Source organism: Podarcis raffonei, chromosome 4 (genome assembly GCF_027172205.1).
Source record: "Podarcis raffonei isolate rPodRaf1 chromosome 4, rPodRaf1.pri, whole genome shotgun sequence".
NCBI classification, from domain to species: Eukaryota; Metazoa; Chordata; class Lepidosauria; order Squamata; family Lacertidae; genus Podarcis; species Podarcis raffonei.
In genome coordinates, this window is record NC_070605.1 from 16,174,292 (window position 1) to 16,197,753 (window position 23,462).

Here is a 23,462-nt window from a genome sequence, read left to right on the forward strand (position 1 = left end):
CCTGTTCGGGCCAGTCTTGACAGACTCTAGGGTTGTGCGCTCATCTCACTCTATAGGCCGGGAGCCAGCGCTGTCCACAGACACTTCCGGGTCACGTGGCCAGCGTGACAAGCTGCATCTGGCGAGCCAGCGCAGCACACGGAACGCCGTTTACCTTCCCGCTGGTAAGCGGTCCCTATTTATCTACTTGCACCCGGAGGTGCTTTCGAACTGCTAGGTTGGCAGGCGCTGGGACCGAATGACGGGACCGCACCCCGTCGCGGGGAGGTTTTACCCACAGCGCCACCCGCGTCCCTATTGCAACTTATTACCAAGCTTAAAAACATGGATCAAGCAACCATACTGAGGAAAACTTCATCAGAACTGCACAACCGATCGAAGCACATGAATATCATCATGCCACTCTGCCTGGTTGCTAAGCAAAAGCTCCACCCATCTCCTTCAGGGCTGTGGGTTCAAGTCCCATGTTGGGTAAAAGGATTCCTCCATTGCAGATGGTTGGACTGAATTGTCCTTGTGGTGGTTTCCAACTCTACAATTCTGTGATACTGCGACTATTGTTTTAATCCATCTATCAGTCTAATTATTGTCTCTCCGAACAGCTCACATTAATTTAAATGAAGAGAGGCCAGCATCTTCATCAGGCTCACAAACATAAACGCAGGCAGGAAGTGGAAGGAAAAGACAGAGTTGAGAGAACAGTTCTTTAAGGTCAGAATTAAGTGGTAAGTCATAAGAGGAAATTTATAACCATTCTGGCTCAGGCTAGTTTTTCTTTTTGTAAAAACCTAATTTGGGGGGGGTCCCCATTTTTGAGTACTGGTTCTTGATGCTTGAGTGTAAACAACTGCAAAACTGTGAATTTTGAGCCTTTCAAACAACACAGGAGCCTAGCATGTCAGAACGTGACAAGCCAAAGTAACTGGAAAGTTGTGCTGTGATGCTGATATCCTGAGCTGTGCAGCACAGTCACAGCTGTACAGATATCTAATACATTGATGAAGAAGATAGTTTTATTAAATTTATATCCCACCCTTCCACCCAAAGGAGAGCAAACGTGCCAGTGCTAACACAATACAATTAAAAATAAAATACCAACATATTTAAAAACATTTACAAACAATCACATGCTCACACAGCTAATAATTTCAAGGTTACAGCCATAAGATGACTGGGTAAAAAGGAATGTTAATAAAGAAGGGGGCAGACACACCTCACCAGAGAGGATGTTCCATAAATGGTAAACTGAGAAGGCTTGTGAAGGATGTGCCAACCCAGCACTGCTATTCCTATATTTCCCCTTACAGAAATCCTGTGAAACTAATTTATTTTAATGTCTTTTCTACTCTATCTCTAGATGTTATGGATGGTTAATGGGACTTTATTATTAAACTGATGTAAAAAATATTTTATCAGCCTTCTTGCCTCGTTTCTAAAATACACTCATACCAGAGCTCTGATTAACCTCAAAGTAGAGCAGCTACTGAGAGCCCAGCTCACATGCAGGCTAAGAGCATCCTGTCTTGGGACAATGGAAAATAATTGTATTTAATTTTTGTCTTTTTTTCAGCTGCCATGCTAGTAGTTTCCCACATTTGTTTGCTGATTCAAATGTCTTCTGTCTCATTTGTTTAATTTTCCATTCTATTTCCTGGTTCATCAATTCCATGTATTGTACCTGAAATAACTTTGTTTCTTTCAAGATCTCCTGTGACTTTGGCTTGACTCTCAGTTTTTTCTCTCCTTCTTTTATTTTCTCCAGAATTTTATCCTTTTTCTCATTTCGACTTCTCTTCTTTATTGCATTCTGTTGAATCAGAAACCCTCTCATCACGGCTTTACTGGCATCCCAAATTACTCTTTTTTCAACATTAGTAGTCAAATTTATTTCAAAATAGTCTCTCAAAGTTTTTTGGGCCTTTTTGTATACTTCTTCATCTCTAAATAGGGTGTCATTCATCCTCCATCGAAAGGAGCCGGGTGTTGTTTGCTTCATCTCCATCTTTACAGCGTTATGGTCTGAGCAAGTTTTAGGGCAGATTTCCACTTTCTTTATCTTTGGTGCCATTCCTCTAGTAATCCAAATTTGGTCAATTCTAGTAATTCGGGACAATGGAAAATAAACGGGGAGGCAAATGGATAGAAAATGTGGCGGTATATTTAAGTTTTTTGCTCTCTGTGTCTTTTACAAGAGGTAATGGTGAGCAGGAGCAACATAAGCATAGGGCTAAGCCATTCACAAGTATCTATTAAGGCCTAGAGAGCTGGTTAGGAATGTACACCCAGGCTCAGGTTACCGGTGTTGGCCAGAGGAGGACTCTGATCGAGATAATGCACCAGTCACCCCAAGACTAAACCTTTGCTGAGACAACATCTTCTAAAGCTCATCTAACATGGCCCACTGGGAGCTGGCCAGGGTCCTGATTTGCCTTGCCCTGCAGTATTAATTACCATTTCCCTTGTGTTTCTCCAAGCCACAGCACAGGATAGGTAGATGGAAAGAAGATCCCTAGACCCAAAAGACAAACAGATATAACTGTGATGTCTTCTGCTGGCTGTAGATACTTTTTGCATCCAAAATAGATGGCCACATCCCACCCACCTATCTTTCCCCTTATCCATGTCCTAAAGCAACTGCTTCAAGTTGCTTCATAGTAAGGCCTGCCTCATCCCCACACACACCCTACCTTGCACAACAGAAGTAAAGGCATGTTAAACCTTAAACTGTAAATCAGATAGGATTCCCCACCACCACCACCTTTGAGTTGACCCAGGGATGCTGTTTAAGGCTTTTGCCAGCCTGATCTGGTTTTTGATGAGTCGCAATGCTGCAGCTCTAAAACTCCACAGCTGCTCAGCACTGAACTCACACTTTAATGGGCTTTAGATTAGACCTTTTAAAGACCAGCCATATGACAGTACTGAAAAGGGAATGGGAGATGTATCATACACTACTGTGTTGTTACACTGATAAATTGAGAAAGGAAAATAAAGCCAGCAAAGGGGCCATCAGAATATTTATTGAGGGCCGTAAATGTTCAGATGCAGGTGGTTAACTCATGCTACTAACTATGCTTGTATTCCACTGTCCACGATCATTTCCAGGCTCTGCTATCTTTATATTTTTGCCTTATCTCCATTCTCACATATTTTTGTAGCCAGAGTTGACAAACACCTTAGTATAAAACTGCCTGCTGAGACCTCTATAAAGGTTTGAGACAGATCATTATTGCTCCTAGTTAAACATTATTATAGGGCTAATATAACAGCTAAACTTTCCCATTCCAGTCCAAAAATGCTTACCCAACAATCTGCAATATCTCAAGGCAAAACGATCGGGGAAGAAGCACAGATATGGGAAGTGTCACGTCAAGCCAACTAGGAAAATGAATATGTTGGATATTTTGGGTGTCAGCACTTTTGTTGTAAAAACAAAAATGTTGTAATGGGAGTGGAGTCAGGTGAGATCACCTTTCTCCTAGGTTTTATGAACCAAGAGCTAAAGATGCTTCTTCATAGACTTCTGCAATGCAGATGGTTCAACTTGATGACCCTTGGGGTCCCTTCCAACTCTACAATTCAATGATTTAATGGACACCGATGTCTAGATGATGTTTTCTTAAATCAGCATTTACAGCTGGTGTCTTCTAGCTATAAAACACCCTTCCACCTAACTGGGTGGATGTTGAAGACAAATTATTATGGTGGCTGGAACATAGTTAGTGAAGGAGATACGCATTGGAGAGTCATTGAGATGGCTGGGAAGGATTGGCTTTCGAAGGGGAAGGCTACTAATAAAGGCTGTTTCCTTGAGAGTTGGCAAGACTAATGCTGCTTTGAAGACTGACACTGCCGGGCTGCCTACATCAACTCAGCATGTACATTTGTAAATAAACAGATACTAGGTTTTATATATATATATAAACCACCACCCATAATTCTCTGGCACTCTCTTTTCAAAAGCAAATGGACTCTTCTAAATTCTAACAGATCAAGGAAGTAAGTGAGCACGAAAAGATGCATTTAAAACAGTAAGACAGCAAGAAGATGCAACACCTGCTCAAGAGACCAAAAGATGCTTGAGTCGACCAAAACAAATGGGAATTAAACCAGCAAGACGCCTACTGCCTACCCACGTCAACCTCCCAACAATGCTTCACTTTTTTAGAATTACGTACATTCTGCTTAAATACTTGGGAGGCTCATACATCTGTGCCAATAATAACTGTGTCACCAGGCAGCTTTGCCTTATTTACTTTGCTAAGGGATTTCTGTTGCTGCCACCTCCCAGATAGCATCAAGTAGCTCATAAGGTTGATTCGGTTATAAAGAGAGCCGGCCATGCCACTGTCGTTATTGTGAGAGCCAAGACAGAATTCCAGCAGCAAGTGTGTAAGTCTCAGATCGGCTTTTCTCCCCAGAGGCCTTTGGAACACAATAGGCCATGTATAGAAAGAGGTCTCTGCGAAATGGAAACCCCACAATGGCAATTCCAAATGGAATGGGATGCATTTGTCACTAATTGCCACATGCCAAGTAATCAGACAGCATTGATAACCTGTTGGGTAGCCAATGAAACTCACAACAAAGTGTATCTCCCTCTTGAGTGATTATTGCTCATTACTTTGGTGCAGGGCGGTAGTCCCCAACAGTGGACATGCAGCCTTCTGTTGTGTTCCTTGTTCAGTGGATCAGTTACATTTCTGCAAGATTTAGCCTAATGTCATTTTGTTTTCCCCATTCTAAGATGGTTTAAAGGCTCGACTGCAGTAAAGATGCACCTTATTGGGCACACCAGTGTTTGGGGCTCTGGCACTGACTGCCTATTAGCCACAGAACCTCCTATGCAAGTAAGTCATGTGACTTCCATATAAAGCCCTAAAGAACTCTGCACCAGGTTACCTGAAAAGCCGTCTTTCCCCCCACTGTCCAATAAGGGCATTAAAATCAGCAAATGGAACCTAGTTAGTTTTGCCACAGCCTGATGAGTATCAGCTCGTGGTAACACAGAGGCAGGCTTTTTCACTGGAAGCACCCATGTTGTGGAATGCTCTCCATACCAAAATACAAGCAGCCCCCTCGGTATTGGAATTCTGTCGGCTTTTGGAGACGCAAACTTGAATTAGACAAACCCTGAGTGTGAATTTCCTGATCTAATTATCCGAATTAATCTTTCAGCTGTTTGAATCGTTATGCTTCTTGATGGGCTTGGATTATTATATATTTTAATAATGGGTTTTTTCATATTTTGATGGAACTGTTTTATTGCATGTTTTAATTTAATGTGTGGGTTTTTCATAATTGATTTTACACTTGTAAACCACTTAGAAGCTATTTTGGCAAGCAAGTGGTATATACATTAATAAATAACAAAGCAATGGGTGCTATGCCCTTCCTCATGCTGTTACTTTGACTGTAGTTATCTATCGGTAGGTTACATCCAGCAAGTTACTCTTTGGAAATACATTTACAGCAACCTGGGGATAAATGCAGAAGTAATCCTGGCACAGCAGTTGACATGTACAATCTAATGTGAGTGCATTTCAGCTGAGCATTTCTGAGCAAGGCAATCTTGCTGAGCCTGATGTTTTTCATCAATAAAATTGGAAATAATAATAACTGCCCCCCCATGATGCTGTAGATTATTACCTTCACTGAACACACAGTGCAAAGTTATGCACCAACTAAAATAGATTAGTGATTCCTAACCTAGAATTTTAAAAATCCAGCGTAGAAGAATCCAGAAGGGTACTTTTAGAGGTGGTGGGTCTGAAAGATCCATGTTACCTAATCTGAAATAACCCCATGCTTGAGTTTGAAAATTAAACCTGCTCTGCTCTCATATGTGCAGTCCAATTGTGGAATGTGGCAGCAGGTAGAATTTGTTGGCCACCATATTCTGCATGCCACAAAGAGTATGATCACCAGCAGTTAACAAAGATCACTTGCCCCTTAATTGCCTTAAACTACCCTGCCATGCTCACAAAGCCGGTAATTTTTCAAAATATCCTCAATGCAGGCTTTATTAGTGGGGCATCTAATTCATGTTTGCAACTGTAAGGATAGTGTTGAAGATCTGTGTGCAGTGTGTGTGTGTGTGTGTGTGTGTTCTGAAGTAATTATCATTGAGTGAAAAGGCTTGAGCAGATGAAAGTAACAACAGAGTCATTAAAGACCACAAGGACCGACAAAACCCATTCCAAAGGGATCTTGAGTTACTGAGACCTGCTAGCATCTGAAGACCTGGAACCCAGGGGTCACTGGGGTGAGCCAGTACAATGCATCCCTTTATGTCCTCGCAGCCCAGGAGAAAGACATGCCACAGGTTCAGTCGATTTCCCCAGAAAGATGCGGCTAATCTTCTGAAGCCCACGGGCTAAATTTAAATGCCGTCTTCACTTATCTAGGCGCACGCTACTCAATTCTCCCTTTCCCCTCGCTCCCGTTTTTTTTTGCCCAGCCGCTTGTGGGAGCTGTCCGTGGTTCTGAACATTCGACAATGGCTCAGCCCGCAACCGAGGCCAGCTCCTTGCTTGATAGGCGATGAACGAAAGGGAACAGAGGCTGGCATTTAAATAATCAAGGAGTGGGGGGTTAAGGCATCCATGACAACCCCTATATGCCAAAGTGTGGGGGGAAGGAGGGGGAGAGTTGCTAACGAAGCGGAGGCTCGCTTTTGCTTTTTTTTTTCATTCTATACATTCTGCAGATTTGTTATAGAACCTATATCATCATTTCTGCCTTTCTCATCTAAACCTCACAATCGGGGCTGATTTGTGTTGGCTCGGCGTTCCGAGAGCCTTCTGACAGCCGCGCAAAGTAAGGGAGAAAAGCAAACACCAGACCCGCAACCCCCGTCACACAGAAAGAAATCTGAAGCGCGAAACGCTAACCAGCGCTTTGCTCCCCAAGGTCACGGGAAGAGGTCTGTGGCACAGGGCACCGAGGGGGAGTGTGTGTCTGTGGGGAGAGACCCCCTTCCACACTGCCATCCATTTCCCTCAGGCTCATTTCAGCAGCAGCATCCGCTACTGCTTAAAAAAAATAAAATCATAACCCGGACCCCCCCAATGCACCCCCTATCGTTTCCAATGCAAACCAGGACGGGATGCCAAGCCACCTTCTGAGCCCCAGTAGCAACTTCGAATTAACTGGATTTGCCCCTTAGATGAGCCTGCATTTCCTACCTGGCATTGCAGCCTCAAGAAAGGCGAGCGTGCAAGATGGGCATTTCCCCCTCCCCATCTCCCGCAATAAACACATATATACAGGTTGCATCCCTGCTGCGACCCGTTCAGGCTCACCTTTAGGATGCTTTAGGCAGAACCACCTCTCCCCCCAAAACACACACACACCTCCTCCCATGTCTATTACCTTACCCCGTTCCAGAATCCCAGACACAGCCTGGCGTGAAGTGTCAGGTCCAGACAAGGATGGCTCAGGAGAGAGAGAGAGAGAGGAGAGAGGATGCTTCAGCCGGGATGCAGAATTCCTTCACTGCCAGGCAGAGGGAGAAGCGATGCCCTGGAGCTTCGGGAGGTCTTGCCTCCCCTCCCTGGCAAGAGCAACTGGCCTTTCTTTTTTTTCTCTCTCTCTGGTGGCAAAGAGACAAACGGCTGGAAAGGAGGAGAGGAGGAGATCCGCCTCCTCCCCTCGCCGCTTCCCTGCCTAGGGAATCAGATCTCGGATCCCTGGCCGATACCAACGCCAGACCTTCCCTTCGCCCGTCGCCGCCTCCTGCTCGCCAGGTGATGGAGAGAGAAAGGAGGAGCGGCGCTCGGCCACCTTCGCTGGGTTCTTGCGCGGCGCGCGCGGAGAGTCGAGGCTCCGAAAGCCCAGCAAAGCGCGCTTGCCTTCTCCTCCTTCGCCTTCTCCTGGCGCCTCTCTCCGCTTCCGCCCCTCCTCTCCAGCACGCAACACGCGGCTCTCGCCACTTGGTCGAGTCCCGGAATCGTCCCTGTTCCTTAACAGGAGATAAAGGCAGGGGTCGATCAGCGGTGAGTAGCCCTCCTAAGGGCAGTGGTCCTGCACTGAAGGAGCCCCAGAGAAAGCGAAAGGTTAGCAGATGGGTCAGACCAAGTTAAATCCTTGGCCCATCTAGCTCAGGAAGAGGTGTTCCACAGTGGAACGGACTCCCTCGGAAGGTGGTGGACTCTCCTTCCTTGGAGCTGAGGTTAGATGTGTTGCATCTACATCAGGGTGGCCATCTGTCATGTATGATTTAGCTGAGATTCCTGCATCGCAGGAAGTTGAACGAGATGATCCTTGGGATCCCTTCCAGCTCTGCAATTCTATGGTTCTATGACCTGGCGGCTGCTCTCAGGGGTTGCAGACAAAAGGTCTCTCCCAGCCATACCTGGAGATAACAGGGATTGAACCTGGGACCTTCTGCATGAAAAGCATATGTCCCTGCCACTCAGCTACTGCTCAGTCCAGGCATTGGCTGGCTTCACTACATGAAAGTCTGGCCAGGTCACTAAAACAGCCTCAATTCTCAGTACTTTGAAATGGAAACAAAGGGTCTTTCTCTAGATTAGGTGGGGAGCAATGGCCTGATCTGAAGCTCAGCTCATCAGGTTACCATAGGTGGTATGTACAAAGAAGACTCTTAGTACATGCAGAGAGACTTTCTATAACAAGACTGGGACATCTCAGGGGGGGAGTGCAAGTGTTGCAGACAGAAAGTGCCAGGTCCAAACCCTGACATCTACAACTGGAAGGACTGGCTGGCAGGTGATGAGAAAGATGTCTGCCTAGAATCCTGAACAGCAGCTGTCAATGAAGGTGGACCGTATCAAGATGGGTGGATACACAATATTAGGACAGGTGGACAGATCGTCTGGCCCAATTTTCCTAAGAAAACAGGGCCCAACTCACTGTACTGTGACATATTTCTCCCAACTTTTGAGAATCTTTAAATATGTAACAATAATAATGTTAATTTTGTTGAGCATGTTTCAGAGACATGGGAAACATCCATACTGTTGTTTAAATCCAGATTGTGGAAGGGGAAAGGCAATGATGGAAGAGAACATCATGTGGACAATGAAGGCTCCTGAAGCTTGCTGTCCATGTTAAACAACAGTATGAATGAGCCCATTATCTCTGCTCCATACAACAATTCAATAAGGTGATATGTTGTTGTCCTCTTCTTCCTGCTGCATCTGGGGGCTAAGCAATGGGGGCTGCTTTATGTCTCTGTCTGCTGAGCTGATGCAGTGGCGAGATCTGAACTTGGGACTTGGCAGACCACACTTGCTACACCACACCAGCCATTTGCTTTTTGGCAGATTGCTTTCCACAGCACACTCAGTACCCACAAATGCCAGGCTTTTGGAAACAAGTGCAGGCTTACAAGAACCCAACAGCTGTAATGTTGGTAAGCACATGTGACACTCGGGAAGCTATTTGACTCTATAGTGGACAGACGGGTCAGAGTGATTCTGTTTAGTGTTAACGATTTGGGGGAAAGCAGCATAAAATATCCCCTTTTCTCCTCCAGCTCATTCCCAACCCAGCCTAAGAAAACCTTGCTTACCTCCAGGGTAACTGAGGATAAGTAAGATCATACAGTTTGTTGGAAGGGAGCCAAAAAGAAACCACTAAGTGTCCAATCCCTTGCTAAACGATGACATGTTCCACTTACTAATCTCCCCAAAATTATCACACGGCATTCAGATCACTAGAAGAGAGTAGGCGCACATATCAGGAGCACATTCTGGGGAGGAGCTCCTGGCTTAGTGGTAACTACCTGTTTTGCATGGGGGGGGGAAGTTCTGGGAAGGGCTGGTGAAGACTGGAACTCTGGGGAGCCACTGTCACTCAATGCCAACAGTACTGAGCTAGATGCATCAGTGGTCTAACTTGGCACCAGAAAGCTTCCTATATTCCTATGAACAGTTGTAAAAAATTAACACTGTGTTTATTTTTTAATTCACTGGAACCGTTTATATCACATGTTTCCATCCGAAAAGGCACCCAGTGCAGCTGTCTATAATCAGTTGGACAATAAAACCATAATAAAATATCCGTATTAATGCAGACGCAGACAAAGGCAGAGAAGAACCACGATTAAAACAATGTCGGCTGGGTCTGAAAAAGCTGAAAGGGTACTGACAATACGGAAGGGATTCAGCCCTTGACTCCTTGAGGTAGAAAAACCTTTGAGCCCTGCCATTCCAGGAGTGCGCTCTCTCTCTCTCTCCCTCCCTCCCTCTCTCACACACGAAAATCTTGATAGCTAAACCACCCACGCCACCACCACTGAAATTCACATGCCCTTTCTCAGTTGCTTCCACCCACTTTTCGAAACAGAACATAAGAACATAAGAAGAGCCTGCTGGATCAGCCCAGTGGTCCTTGTCTCCCTTCCTGTGGTTTCCAACAACTGGTATTTAGAATTCCCCAACATTCGTTTCATGTATGCCACTTCCTCAGAAAACAGAGGTGATTTGTAAGCATTAAAGCCCATTTCTTTTTCTTTTTTTTTTTTAGTGCCTCCTACCAAATGTGTGAAGGCACCAGGGAAAGCAGTCTCTAAGTGGGTTTACCAAATAACTTGTCTCCTCCGGCATATAGGCAATAATGATGATATTCTCTGTGATCTTGACCCAGTGTTAAGTGTGGGGGTCTTCAGATCCTCTTGGCTAAGAGACCCTTTATTTACAGTGAATAGACTACAAAATCTATAAAATCAGCATAGATATTCAGATCTCTCTCCTTCCTGGCTAACCAACTGATGCTGCCAGAAATGGGAGGTCAATTTCCACTTAGCCTTTTACAAGTCCTGTATCTTTGGGGTCACAGCATCTGTAGATGGAATCACAGAATCACAGAACTACAAAGTTGGAAGGGATCCCAAGGGTCAAGTCCAACCCCTTGCCATGCATAAATCTAAACTAAAGCATCCATGCCAGATGGCCATCAAAACCTCCAAGGAAGGAGAGTCCACAACCCCACAAGGAAGACTTGTCAAGCAGCTCTTACTGTCAGAAAGTATTTCCTGATGTTTAGTCGGCTGTTTAGTCATATCTCCTCTCAGTCTCCTCTTTACACGCTAAACATCCCCAGGTCCTTCAACCTTTCCTCATAAGACTTGGTTTCCCTGCTCCTGATCATCTTGGTTCCCTCCTCTGCACACTTACCAGCTTGTCAATATCCTTCCTAGATTGTGTTGCCCAGAACTGGACACAGTGCTCCGGGTGTGGCCTGACCAAGGCAGAATAGAGTGGCACTATGACTTCCCTTGATCTGGACACCATATTTCTGTTGATTATGCTCAGGTCTAGGGATCAGATGCTGATGAACAAGATATTCATGGTAACCTTTTAGGGCAGAGCTTTCCAAACTTTTCATGTTGGTGACACACTTTTTAGACATGCATCATTTCACGGCACAGTAATTCAGTTTTACTAGCAAACCAGAGGTTAAACTATCCCCTTTCCAGCCCCAGGAGGGGCACGGAGAGCATTCGTGTGACACACTAACAGTTTGGAAAGTTCTGTCTTAGGGCCATTATTTTATGGGAGTACCCAGCCTCTAAGTAGGGAAGGGCCACAGTTCTTTCCATTTAACAGGGGATACAGCAATGCCTCTGGAGTAGAACAGTTCAGTGGGGAAGCAGATAGCAAGTACTGTATAAATAGATTGTAAGGGCAACACTTAGACAGTGTCAAACAAGGCAGACCAATGGTGTAATGGAGAGCCCATGGAAAAGTAGCAAAACACAAGCTTTCCCGTGTAGAAGATCTTAATCTCCATTCCTAGTAGTACCTCCTGCTCAATGTTCTCCAAGAGGAGGCCAGGAAACCTGTAGCCCTCCAGATGACACCAAGTTGCAACTCCCATCATCCATGACTGTTAGGCATGGGCTGATGGGAACTGAGAGCATGGCTGGGATAAAACCTCTGCTTGAAACTTTGAAACAGAATGCTGGACATTGGGCTTGCAAGCAGCAGGTGACAGCAGCCAGGCTCAGAGATGGCAACTGCAATCCTTTTCACACTTACCTGGAAGGAAGTCTCATTTAATAGGAGTACTGTAGATATGCATAGACTTGAACAATGAGGTTCAAGTTCCAGGCCACATCAGTGGCTTAGTGTGGGTTGCCAGTGCCCGGGGCCACACAGAGGGGTGGGTGGGAGGAAAATGGACAGAGTATGCATGCACATTCAGCAGCCTAACAGCATCCACATCACCCAGGAAAATGCAACCGCAGAGATAAGAAAAGAAGTCATTCTGTCGTCTAGAGAGGACATTTCCTGTTTTGCACAGAGAAGCTGTTTTCAACGGAGCCTAGCGATGGAAGCACACAGATGTATTGAAGCAGCACTGGATGTTGAAATTTTGCAATCCCTAACAATTTTGTGCCCAGGGCAACTGTCCCTGTGGCTCCCCTCTATGCCGCTGGGCCATATCACTCCTTTATGCTGATAAAGCTAATAGAGCACAATATTGTCTATACTAGTTGACATCAGCTGCCCAAGATTTCAAGCAGGCCAGCTTTCTGAGTCTTACCTGGAGATGTTAGGGAATGAACCTTCAAGCTGGGACCTGTGGCCAATCGAAGGATGTGCTCTATGCCTCAGCTATTTAACCCCTTGCAATGTAAATGCTTGAGACTGACAGGAAGCTACCTATGCCAGACAACTGGTCCAGTTAACTCAGTATTGACTAGCCACTAGCTAGCTGTGCCTTTTCAGGGTTTTGGATGGGAATCTGCACAGCCTTCCAGGAGATGCAAAGACCTTTTGTAGACAAAGCCAGGGCTTTACCACCAAGTCCCAACTCTCCCATTAGCATTCTTTCAATGGCCACAGGATTTCATGTGCAGTATCTCAGGACTATTGTGAAAAGCCACCCTCCTGCTTCCTATTTTCATGCACAAATCCCAGTCTGGCTGGCTTTCCTTTTCAGGACCATTGCATTCTTTTTATGCATTTAACATAGGCAATAAAAATCAACATTTCAGACAGCATTTTTGAGCATTTCATGCCCACACTTTCTGCACTCCCTTTAAAATAACCCAGCAAGACAGGTCAGCCTTACTATCAGCCCTGCAATGCACACTGAAGGGACTCCTGAAGAGGGATGAGCTTGAGAAGATGCATTTTGCATGAGGATCTCTGGGGAATTCCTGGTAAAGGTGAATTGGGGGCTTCTAAAGGTCACACCCACAGCAGACATTTAAGGTGATCACATACCACTTTAAGCAGTTATGCAAGTGTTTACAGTTTGCAAAGGGTGCTGGGAGGTGTTAGGAGGGTCTTCACAAGCTGCAGTTCCCAGGATTCTTTGAGGGAAGCCAAGACTGTTAAAGCAGTATAAGAGAGCTTTGAATGTACAGTATGGATGTCCACCTTCCAGTTCAGGTGCACAATTGAGCCTCAGCTACAACACCTGCTCTCCTGGCAAAGAGATCCACCGTCTCTCAATTACAGTGTTATGACATATGACAAAAGGTATCCAGTTCAGGAAGCCTTTTGTTTCAGCTAACCTGTAAATTTTAACCCCATGCCTAAACTTTAGCTGTTACGAGTTGCCTTGTATATTTTGTGTGAGTGTGGTGTGTTGAATTTTAATTGGGCTGCCTCCAATGCCCATCACCCTCAACACAGAACCAATGAGATGAAAGGAAATGACAAACTTAACCCCATCATTCCAATGGATCTAGAGACACCACAATGTAGTTCTGGCTTTTCATGGTTGTGTCAGCCATCAGAAGGGCAGGGAAAAATATATAGAATAAATTTCATCTTAAATTTATATATTTTATGGTAAAGAATGGAAAGAGAGAGAGAGAGACTAAGGGCTTAGTGAGCATTTATCCTGATGTGCTTGCACAAAGCTTAAGCGGAGGTTAGATTATATCTAGTTCTCACTGAGCATCATTTATACTCTTCTGTTTGTCAATGGTTATAGGAGAAATTCCGTCCTGCATTCACCCTGATTTGCCTGCCAGGTCCTTACACCGCCTTCCCATCCGTCATTCCATCTCATACTTTCCCCATCACTTTCCTAACCGCAAAAGCCCTGTTCATTTCTCCTCCCTAAGCGGATGATTTGTCTCTCTAGGGCGACTGAGCCCTTTCATAGCACAAATCTCAGTCCTTTAGATCCCTCCCCGCAAAAAAAAACCCAAAACAAAACCCAGCGATAAGTCTGTGCGTGGAGGCACAGTGTTGCAGGGGGCGTCATCCTCTGCAATTTTGCCCTCCGGGGGTGGCGCACCCTGGCGCCCGCACACTCGCACGTGCGCTCGCTTTGTCCGTCTGCACTACTGCGAAGCAGCGGCGTTGAGGAGGGGGAGGGGGCGTCTTTTGTCAGGAAGCTTCTCCAACAACAAACAACAACAACGGAAAAGAGGGAGATTTCTCTTTGGCAGCAAGCTATTACATTAAAAAAAAAAATCTCCTCCTTTTAAGTAACAGCTGATCTGGCATTTAACTGGGAATTGGGGCTCTGCCCGCATTACTCCGCTCCCCCCCCCGCCCCACTCACCAGCACCACCGCGATGCATTTGCAGCGAGAGCGGATTAGGCGAAGAAGAAGCACATCCATTTTAGAGAATTAACATACTTTAGAGAAGGCGGGGGCGATTCCTAGCATTGTTTATTCACACACGCACACACATATACATTAGATTTCCCTCCCCCTCCCAGCACACATACACAAAGGCACACTTCCCTGCTGCGAACAGGGGGTGACCCACATCTCATCAAGCCCACCTTCCAGAGAAGCCAGTAGCTCCATTCATTTAAAAGGGAGAAGGGCGATATCGAAGACTGGACACCTTAGGGGGGTCCTCAACCTTGCCAGGAACGACCCTGGTGGCTGTCAGGTCAAGGTGACTTTCTCAAACTTGCAGAGGTAGAGGGGCTTCCTCCCCGCGGTGGAGGGCGGGGCGGACAGAGGGGGAACTAGGCACCTGGTATTACACACATACAAACACACACACACCCCTGTCCTCTTGACACCCATCTTTGCGCGTGGCGCGCTCTCCATCGCAAACGCGGGAGGCGAGGGATCCAGCTTACCTGTCCGGAGGTGGGAGGGCGGATTGTGGCGTGTGGGGGAGGGGAGGGGGATCCCTCTGGCCTCACCAGAAGTCCGATCTGCGCTCCCTTAGCAGCCCGTTCCGCGTTCCCCACGCGCAGAGAGACCCTCCCTGCTCTTCACATCTTTGCAACCCCGCACGGTCTCCTGCAGCAGAGAAGCCCGCGAGGGAGGCAAGCAGAGCCGGGCAGCAACAGTCTCCGCCTCGCCCCACTGCAGAAGCCGCTAAGCGAGCGCGTGTGTGCGCCTTGCACGTGTTTCCTCCGGCCGGCGATGGTGGCGGCGCGCAGCTGGGAGTCCAGGCGGCCGCTTCCACCGGCGAGCCATCAGTCTCTGGCATCTGCCTCAGGACGGCTTATGATTCTTGGGAGCGCAGGACGAGGGTGACGCTGCGCCCCCTCGCGGCCAGGCCGGGGCGTCTCTCGCTCAGGTTTGCCCCAGCTGCGCACCTCCTTGCTTGGACAGGGCGGAAAGGCAGGTGAGAAATATAAGACACATATAGAAAGGAGACGCCGCCTCACCTTACATCTTCAGCGCTGGGTGACTTTCCTAGAAGGGACTCCTAGGAAGCGACCTGGACGAGACAGGTTAACCTAGATGTGAGAGCGCAGGCGGATATATTTAGCCAAGGCATTTGAGCGCAGATCAATAAAGGGACGGAGACAGTCGAGGGAGAAGACATTTAATCCTTCTTTCGAGGAAGGTTTATTGGAAAAGAGCCAGAGAGGGAAGAGAGAGAGCTGGTCTGGCGGGGGTCGCTTTCCCTGGATATACAGCTATTGTCACTGTCACATGCAGAGTATTTGTAGGAACACTTGTTGTTTAGTTGTTTAGTCGTGTCCGACTCTTCGTGACCCCCTGGACCAGAGCACGCCAGGCACTCCTGTCTTCCACTGCCTCCCGCAGTTTGGTCAAACTCATGTTAGTAGCTTCCAGAACACTGTCCAACAATCCCGTGCTCTGTCGTCCCCTTCTCCTTGTGCCCTCAATCTTTCCCAACATCAGGAACACTTGTAGGAACTGCCTTACGCAGTCAAAACATTGGTCCATCTAGCTAAGTACAGTGGACGCTCGGGTTGTGAACATGATCCGTGCGGCATGCACGTTCGCAACCCACAGTGTTTGCAACCCACAGCACCGCGTCTGCACATGCGCGGGTTGTGATTCGCGCTTCTGCGCATGCACAATTTAGTGTTTCTGTGCATGCATGAGCGCCAGAACCCGGAAGTAACCCGTTCTGGTACTTCTGGGTTTCACTGCGTCCGTAACCCAAAAATGTGCAACCTGAAGCGTCTGCAACCCGGGGTGTGACTGTATTGTCTACACTGTCCAGTAGCAGCTTTCTGGATTGAATCATAGAATTGTAGAGTTGGAAGAGACCCTGGGGATCATCTAGTCCAACCCCCTGTAATGAAAGAACACGCAGCATTCCCAGAACCACACTCTAACCAGTTGAGCTATCGAGGCTGATGCAAATTTCAGACAGGCTTACCTGGAGATGCTGGGGATTGAACCTGGGACCTTCTGCTTCCAAGGTAGATGCTCTGACACTGAGCTATGGCCCTTCCCCATGCTAGGACCACCACGATAAGCAATGGACCTTACTAAGCAGGGCAGGTCCACCCATCAGGCAAGGTGAAGCAACCGCCTCAGGCAGCAGAATCCACAGAGGCAGCAGGTCCTGCCTCCAAGTCCCATCACTTGCTAACCTGCAGCACACTCCATGATTCTAACAATAACAACAACAACAACAATTTCACATAGCCAATTTTGGGCTGATGCCCATGGATGGTAGTCAGTCAAGTTTTACTCAGCATAGACCCATTGGAATGAATGGACCTAGCTTCACTGCGTTCATTGATTTCAGTGGGTTCTCTCTGAATAAAACTTAGTAGATTACTTTCTCAAAATGTGTCTAGGTAAAGGTAAAGGTACCCCTGACCATTAGGTCCAGTCGTGGCCAACTCTGGGGTTGCGGTGCTCATCTCGCTTTATTGGCCGAGGGAGCTGGCGTACAGCTTCCGGGTCATGTGGCCAGCATGACTAAGCCGCTTCTGGCGAACCAGAGCAGCGCACAGAAATGCCGTTTACCTTCCCGCTGGAGTGGTACCTATTTATCTACTTGCACTTTGACGTGCTTTCGAACTGCTAGGTTGGCAGGAGCAGGGACCAAGCAATGGGAGCTCACCCCGTCATGGGGATTCGAACTGCCGACCTTCTGATCAGCAAGCCCTAGGCTCTGTGGTTTAACCCACGGCACCAAATGTGTCTACTGCCCCAAAAAGGGTTGGCAACCCCTGACTGAACCAACAAAGCTGCCAGTTGGTTGGAGAGGTGGACTGCAGACAAGCATTTCGGCACAGGAAGAACCATCAGTGGTATCGTGGCTACTGAGTTCATGTCATCCTCTTTAGAGATTCCCCTCTGAGTGCCCCTGCCAGATGGTTAGAACAGCTGGAACAAAGATTAAAGCCTTGCAAAATCAAAAGGAGGAGGAAAGCTTTGGCACTTGTCTACCTAATGTGTGTTATTAACCTTCTCATCAAATGCCTTACAGGGGAAAAAGAAGGAAGGTCTTTCATATTTGCTTTGAAAAGAAAGATGGACTAGGACAGGCAGATGCTTGTTAAATCTGATTGTATTCAGCAACTGGGTGCCCTGGCTGTAGAACCTGCCTCTTTGTGCGATGAACATAATCCTATGTATGGCCAGTTATTCTGACTTCAGAGATTGGCTGGGACTGGCAAAAAAGGTTGTAGAATGCAGTGCTTCTGTTCAGGATTCCACCCATCCACTAGCCATGCTCTGTTCTATGATACCCCCATATTACGCAATTCCCTCTTTTTCCATTCCACATGCACACACTGAGTCCCCATCCCCAACAGTATGCTCAGTCGTCAACAAGATGTAATGGAATTCTCCTCCTTAGAGGTTTTACCCCCTCCCAGACCTGCCAACATCTCCTCCTCTGCATCTCCTCTCTATATATACAATGGAGAGGGAGCACGTTTCCTGGAAAAATGACTTTGGCAATTCCACCCATCATTGACAATACAGAATTTTGGCTTTAGACGCAATCCCTGGAACATAACCCCTGCGTAAGTTACTCTTTCATTTTCGTTTTGAAATAATACAGTCAGGGCACCATAATCTGTTCAGTGCTATAGGGTCTCTAAAGATCTCTAAAAGTCTTCATCCAGCCATGGTCTAACCCAGGGGTCAGCTAATTTTTTTAACAGGGGGCCGGTCCCCTGTCCCTCAGATCTTGTGGGGGGCCAGACTATATTTTGAAGGAGGGGGGAAATGAATGAATTCCTATGCCCCACAAATAACCCAGAGATGCATTTTAAATAAAAGGACACATTCTACTCATGTAAAAACAAGCTGATTCCCAGACTACCTGAGGGCCGGATTTACAAGGTGATTGGGCTGGATCTGGCCCCCGGGCTTTAGTTTGCCTACCCATGGTCTAACCCCCCTGGTCTAAGCTTTGTGCATGCAAATGAGGGTGGATGCTGAACAAACAGGCTGTCTGCTAGAGCAGCAGAGATCTTGCACAAGATGTCACCAGAAAAGCACAGGGAGGTGATTTGTGTGGGGCAGCGGTTTGCTTCTCTCCGTACAGCAAAACATTTGCGATCCTCTAAGCCAGATGGCTTAATAGGCAAGTCTCCAGCTCATAGCACCAATATGATGGAACTGATAGATTGGCTGAGTATGATCAGGGAGGCTCAAGCTCATATCCCTGCTCACCTGTACAGAAAGCAGGAGCCAGCAAAGCTCAGAGAATAAAGGAGCTGGCCAAGCTTGGAGAAATCATCTTCTCTGTGAACAGCGGAACCAGACTGTGCGCTGCTCTTGTGCTCATTCTATTGCTGAACCAGTTGCTGTATTCTGTTGTTGAAACTGTGGGTGGAATGGCTCAATGGCAGAGCATGCCTTGCATGCCAAAGGACATAGGTTCAATCTCTGGCATCGTCAGGCAAGGTTGGGACAGATCCCTGCCTGAAACATCGGGAGAGTCACTGCTGCTAATAATAATAATAATAATAATAATAATGATAATAATAATTTATTATTTGTACCCCACCCATCTGGCTGGGTTTCCCCAGCTACTCTGGGTGGCTTCCAACAAAGATTAAAAATACATTAAAATGTCACACATTAAAAACTTTCCTGAACAGGGCTGCCTTCAGATGTCTTCTAAATGTCAGGTAGTATGCGCCCCCCCATCTTACTGGGTTATCCCAGCAACCCTGGGCAGCTTCCAACAAATTAAAACATAACACAACATCAAACATTACAAATTTCCCTATACAGGTCTGCCTTCAAATATCTTCTAAAAGTTGTATAGTTATTTATCTCTTTGACATCTGATGGGAGGGCATTCCACAGGGAGGGCGCCACTACCGAGAAGGCCTTCTGCCTGACTCCCTGTAGCTTTGCTTCTCACGATGAGGGAATCGCCAGAAGGCCCTCAGCACTGGATCTTAGTGTCCAGGATGAAGAATGGGGGTGGAGACGCTCCTTCAGGTATTCTGGGCCGAGGCTGTTTAGGGCTTTAAAGGTGAACACCAACACTTTGAATTGTGCTCGGAAACATACTGGGAGCCAATGTAGGTCTTTCAGGACCAGTGTTCTTTGGTTTTGGCGGCTGCTCACAGTCACCAGTCTAGCTGCCCTATTCTGGATTAATTGCAGTTTGCGGGTCAGCTTCAAAGGTAGCCCCACGTAGAGCGCATTGCAGTAGTCCAAGTGGGAGATAACTAGAGCATGCACCACTCTGGTGAGACAGTCCGCGGGCAGGTAAGTGTAGACAATATTAGCTAGGCAGACCGATGCTGTGACTCCGTATATGACTGCTTTCTATGCCCTTGTTTTAGTCAGGAAGATCAGAATTAGATCGAAAGATTGTTTCCACGCTAGAATCCCTCCTCTACAAAGCACTATTATGTTCTAAACAAGTAAAGTAATTTGCTTGGAAATAACAAACCACCTTCCAAAAGTGGCCGCTCTATCTGGCCTCCCTAGCGATTGTTTTAGAAGGTAATTGAAGGGCGGGGTGTGATTTGGCTAAAATAAAAGGGAATCAGAGGGTGTGAGTTACAGACAGGACCTCCAAAGGGATGTATAATTCTTCACACAGCACATGGTTAAACTATGGCATTCCCTGCCGCATGAAATGGAGATGGACACCAACTTAGATGGCTTTAGAAAGGGATCAGGAAAATTCTTGGACGATAAGGCTCCCAATGGTAATTGGTGAGGATGATGAAATTGTAGCTCCAATATCAGAGGCAATTTGCCTCTGAACACCAGCTCACTATGGCTTCCTAGAGGCATATTGGCTGACCACAGTGAAAAACGGGATGGTTGACTAGACAGGATATTGGTCTGATCCCAAAGGAGTCTTCTCATGTGGACTTCATTAATTAAGCATGTCTATAATCTTATTTGTTTTTCTCTCTCTCATTACTGTTTCATTATTTTTTCATTTGCTGTTCATTTTCCATTTCTTCGTTGATGAGATCCAGCTTGTCTTCTGGTGTCCATACCTTTGGAGTCTTCCATTCAAATGGCATGGAATTAATTGGTTTTATGCTTCTCCCCTAAAGCATAAAAATTTTCAACTTTTGGAGAGATTGGACAAAGAGTCTTCATATTTCATAAGCAATTCATCAGTTCCAGCATCCTCTAAGCTTTCAGCAGAGACCTTCCCTGTCTTCTGCTTGTAGCTTTGGCAGTTTCAGATCAAATGGCATGAAATTTCCAGATGTCCTCCTACACTATGTGTGCATCAAGCCTGCCAGGATTGAGAAAGGTTGGACAAGGGACCCCCATTTTACGATCAGTTAAACTGGAGTGACATTCTTTAAGCTATCCATTGGTTTCCGCTTGAGACTGGATGGTTTGCATGAGCTACCACTTTCAGAACATTCCAAGGTCCTCTTTTCCTACCAAATGTATCCATTTGCTAAGCAAGCTGAAATATACTCGGAGTCGAGTGTGAATTTCATGCTCTTTATTCAGCTCATGATAGCAATGAATGAAGCTTTCCACAAAACGTCTAGCTATATATACATTATTTACACAATGGGCCCCGTGTGATTGGCTTATTCCGGTCTGCTCCTGTAGGCCAATCAGGTTGCAGATTCACTTCCTCCAGAAGCCTGATTGGCTGCTCCTGCAGGCCAATCAGGTCGCTGATTCACTTCCACCTGGAGCTGGATTGGGTGATTCCTGCGGACCAATCAGACTGCTGTATTCTGGATCCTATTGTTCTAGGATTCAGCTCAGTACATAACACAAGCCATCCAGCTCCGCTTGTCAACTTCCTACAAGAAATGAATGGGATAAACACAATGAAAGCATTTCATTCATGTCTCCCATTTGTACACAACCGTAGAGATCACCTAGTTCAACCAATCGCTCCATGTAAGATCTGCAATGCAGGATGCAACCAGGGCATGCCTGAGAGTTGACCTTCCAGCCTCTGCTTAAAGACCAGAGGAGAGCCCCCCCCCCACTTCCCCAAGTCAGGCTGTTCGACTTTCAAACAGCTCTTACTGTTATGGATGTTTCTCCTAAAGTTTACCCCAAATATTCTTCCTTGCAATTTCCACTCACTAGTCCTCCATGAATGTGTCTCTTCCTTTTTTGAAGTCAACCAAGTTGTTGGCCGTCACGACCTCCATAGTTTAACTGTGTGAAGAAGTACTTTATTCAACCCCAAATTCTCCAACATTCAGCTTCACCAGATGTCCATGAATTTTCATGTTATGAAAAGCAATTTTCTCCTTGCCATGCATAATTTTATAAACTTCTATCTTTCCACCTCTGACTCACCTCTTCTCCAAACTAAAAACTCCCAAATGCTGCAACCTGTCCTCAGAATCGCTCCAGCCCCTTGATCATTTTGGTTGCCCTTGTCTGAACCCTTTCCAACTCTTGTCCTGGCCTTGGGAGCAACAGAGATGTCTTCTCCGTGGCAGCCTTTCATATATTTGAAAACCATTATCATACCCTCCTCTTGGTCTCAGCTTCCCCAGGCCAAGCATAACCCAGCTCTTCCAACCATTCCTCATAGGACTCAGTTTCTATATTTTCATTCATTTCTCACGGGAATGAATGGGGATGAATTTGCTTAGCTCATCTCTGAGTTTTGTAAATGAATGAACAGCCTGACTTCCCAGAGGAATCAGGTTAACCAACGTGGGAAACAGGATGTTGGCCATTGGCTTCATCCATCAAGGCTCTCCTTGTGTCCTTAGCTTTGCACATTCCACTTGTGTCCCTAAAAAGCAGCCCAGAGCTCTCAGAGGTACAACAAGAAAAGAATCACATGGACTGGCCCAAATTCTGTTGCTTTACTGTTGCGCCAGCAATTTGGGGGAAAAGAAACCAGGTTTTTACACTTACAAGGAGGGGAAGGAAGAGAGGTCGACACAGAATATAAATAAAGTGATCTGCAGCCATGTAGAACTGCACTGTTGCTATTGAGACAGGGCTGGTGAAAACAACAAGAAGAACCAGCCTCGCCAATGAGGCCTAATCAAAGCTCCCTTGCTTACAGAGTTATGCCAGGACAAACTTCTCATTGATTCGAGAGACATTGGTTTGCTTGCCTGCAGATCTCAGGTTTCTCGCGCCAGTCTCAGTCCTGTTTCACACTTTGTTCAAAGGCCTCCTCTGACTTTTAATGAGAACTTATAGCCTCTCTTCTTTGCCTTTATGGCCACCCACGGCCATTTAAAGACTCTGTAGATGGGTTTGCTTCAAAGCCTAGGATTAATGGACCTTTATCGAGAGTCCACAACAGCCTCTACTGGGCTGGTTTCTTTTGGCTCAGGTAGATGGAAGATTATTATTCAACAGGAAAGTGTCTTTAAAGTGCAGGAGTTGAACACCACTCTACCATTATAATGCCTTAATATGAGGGAGTCATCCTTCTTCTAGGCTTCCCAGAGACAGCTAGCTGGCCACTGTGAGAACAGGAAGCTGAATTAGGTGGGACTTTGGTCTGATCCAACAGGGATCTTATATATGAATGTAAGTCCAACATCCTCTTCTCACAGTGGCTACACCCAGGTGCCTGTGGGACACCTGCAAGCAGGACAACAAGTGCAATTGTACACTCTCATCCTTTGTTTTCTGTGGGAATGTTCAGGGAGGCAGGAGAGGATATATTGTTTGATTATAGCCTTTCCAACTTGTGTTAACAAGTTCACAATTTAGCAGAGTAACATTCCCCTTTTTAAACATGCAGCAGATGTGTTTGCTCAGGCTCGCTAAAGCCTCTATAATAACTGTTCTGGTATTTCCCCCTTATTCCCTCATAAAAGAAAATACACGACACAGTCTTCTATAAAAGTATAAAAAGAGTTTACTCACATTCTGTTCACAATTGG

At 46.3% G+C, this 23,462-nt stretch overlaps 1 protein-coding gene across 5 annotated transcripts in view; it reads right to left on the reverse strand.

Moving 5' to 3' along the window:
• GRM5 (glutamate metabotropic receptor 5) overlaps positions 1–15,423 on the reverse strand; it is a 259,147-nt gene extending 243,724 nt beyond the window's left edge. For 2 of the 5 annotated variants that reach the window (XM_053385554.1, XM_053385555.1), the window contains exon 1: positions 15,036–15,423. The gene's annotated coding sequence lies outside the window, so the exon portion shown is untranslated. Of the gene's footprint in view, positions 1–7,379; positions 7,906–15,035 lie in introns of those variants that run through there. The other 3 variants (XM_053385553.1, XM_053385550.1, XM_053385551.1) reach the window with 3 other exon arrangements.
• Positions 15,424–23,462: the final 8,039 nt, after the last annotated feature.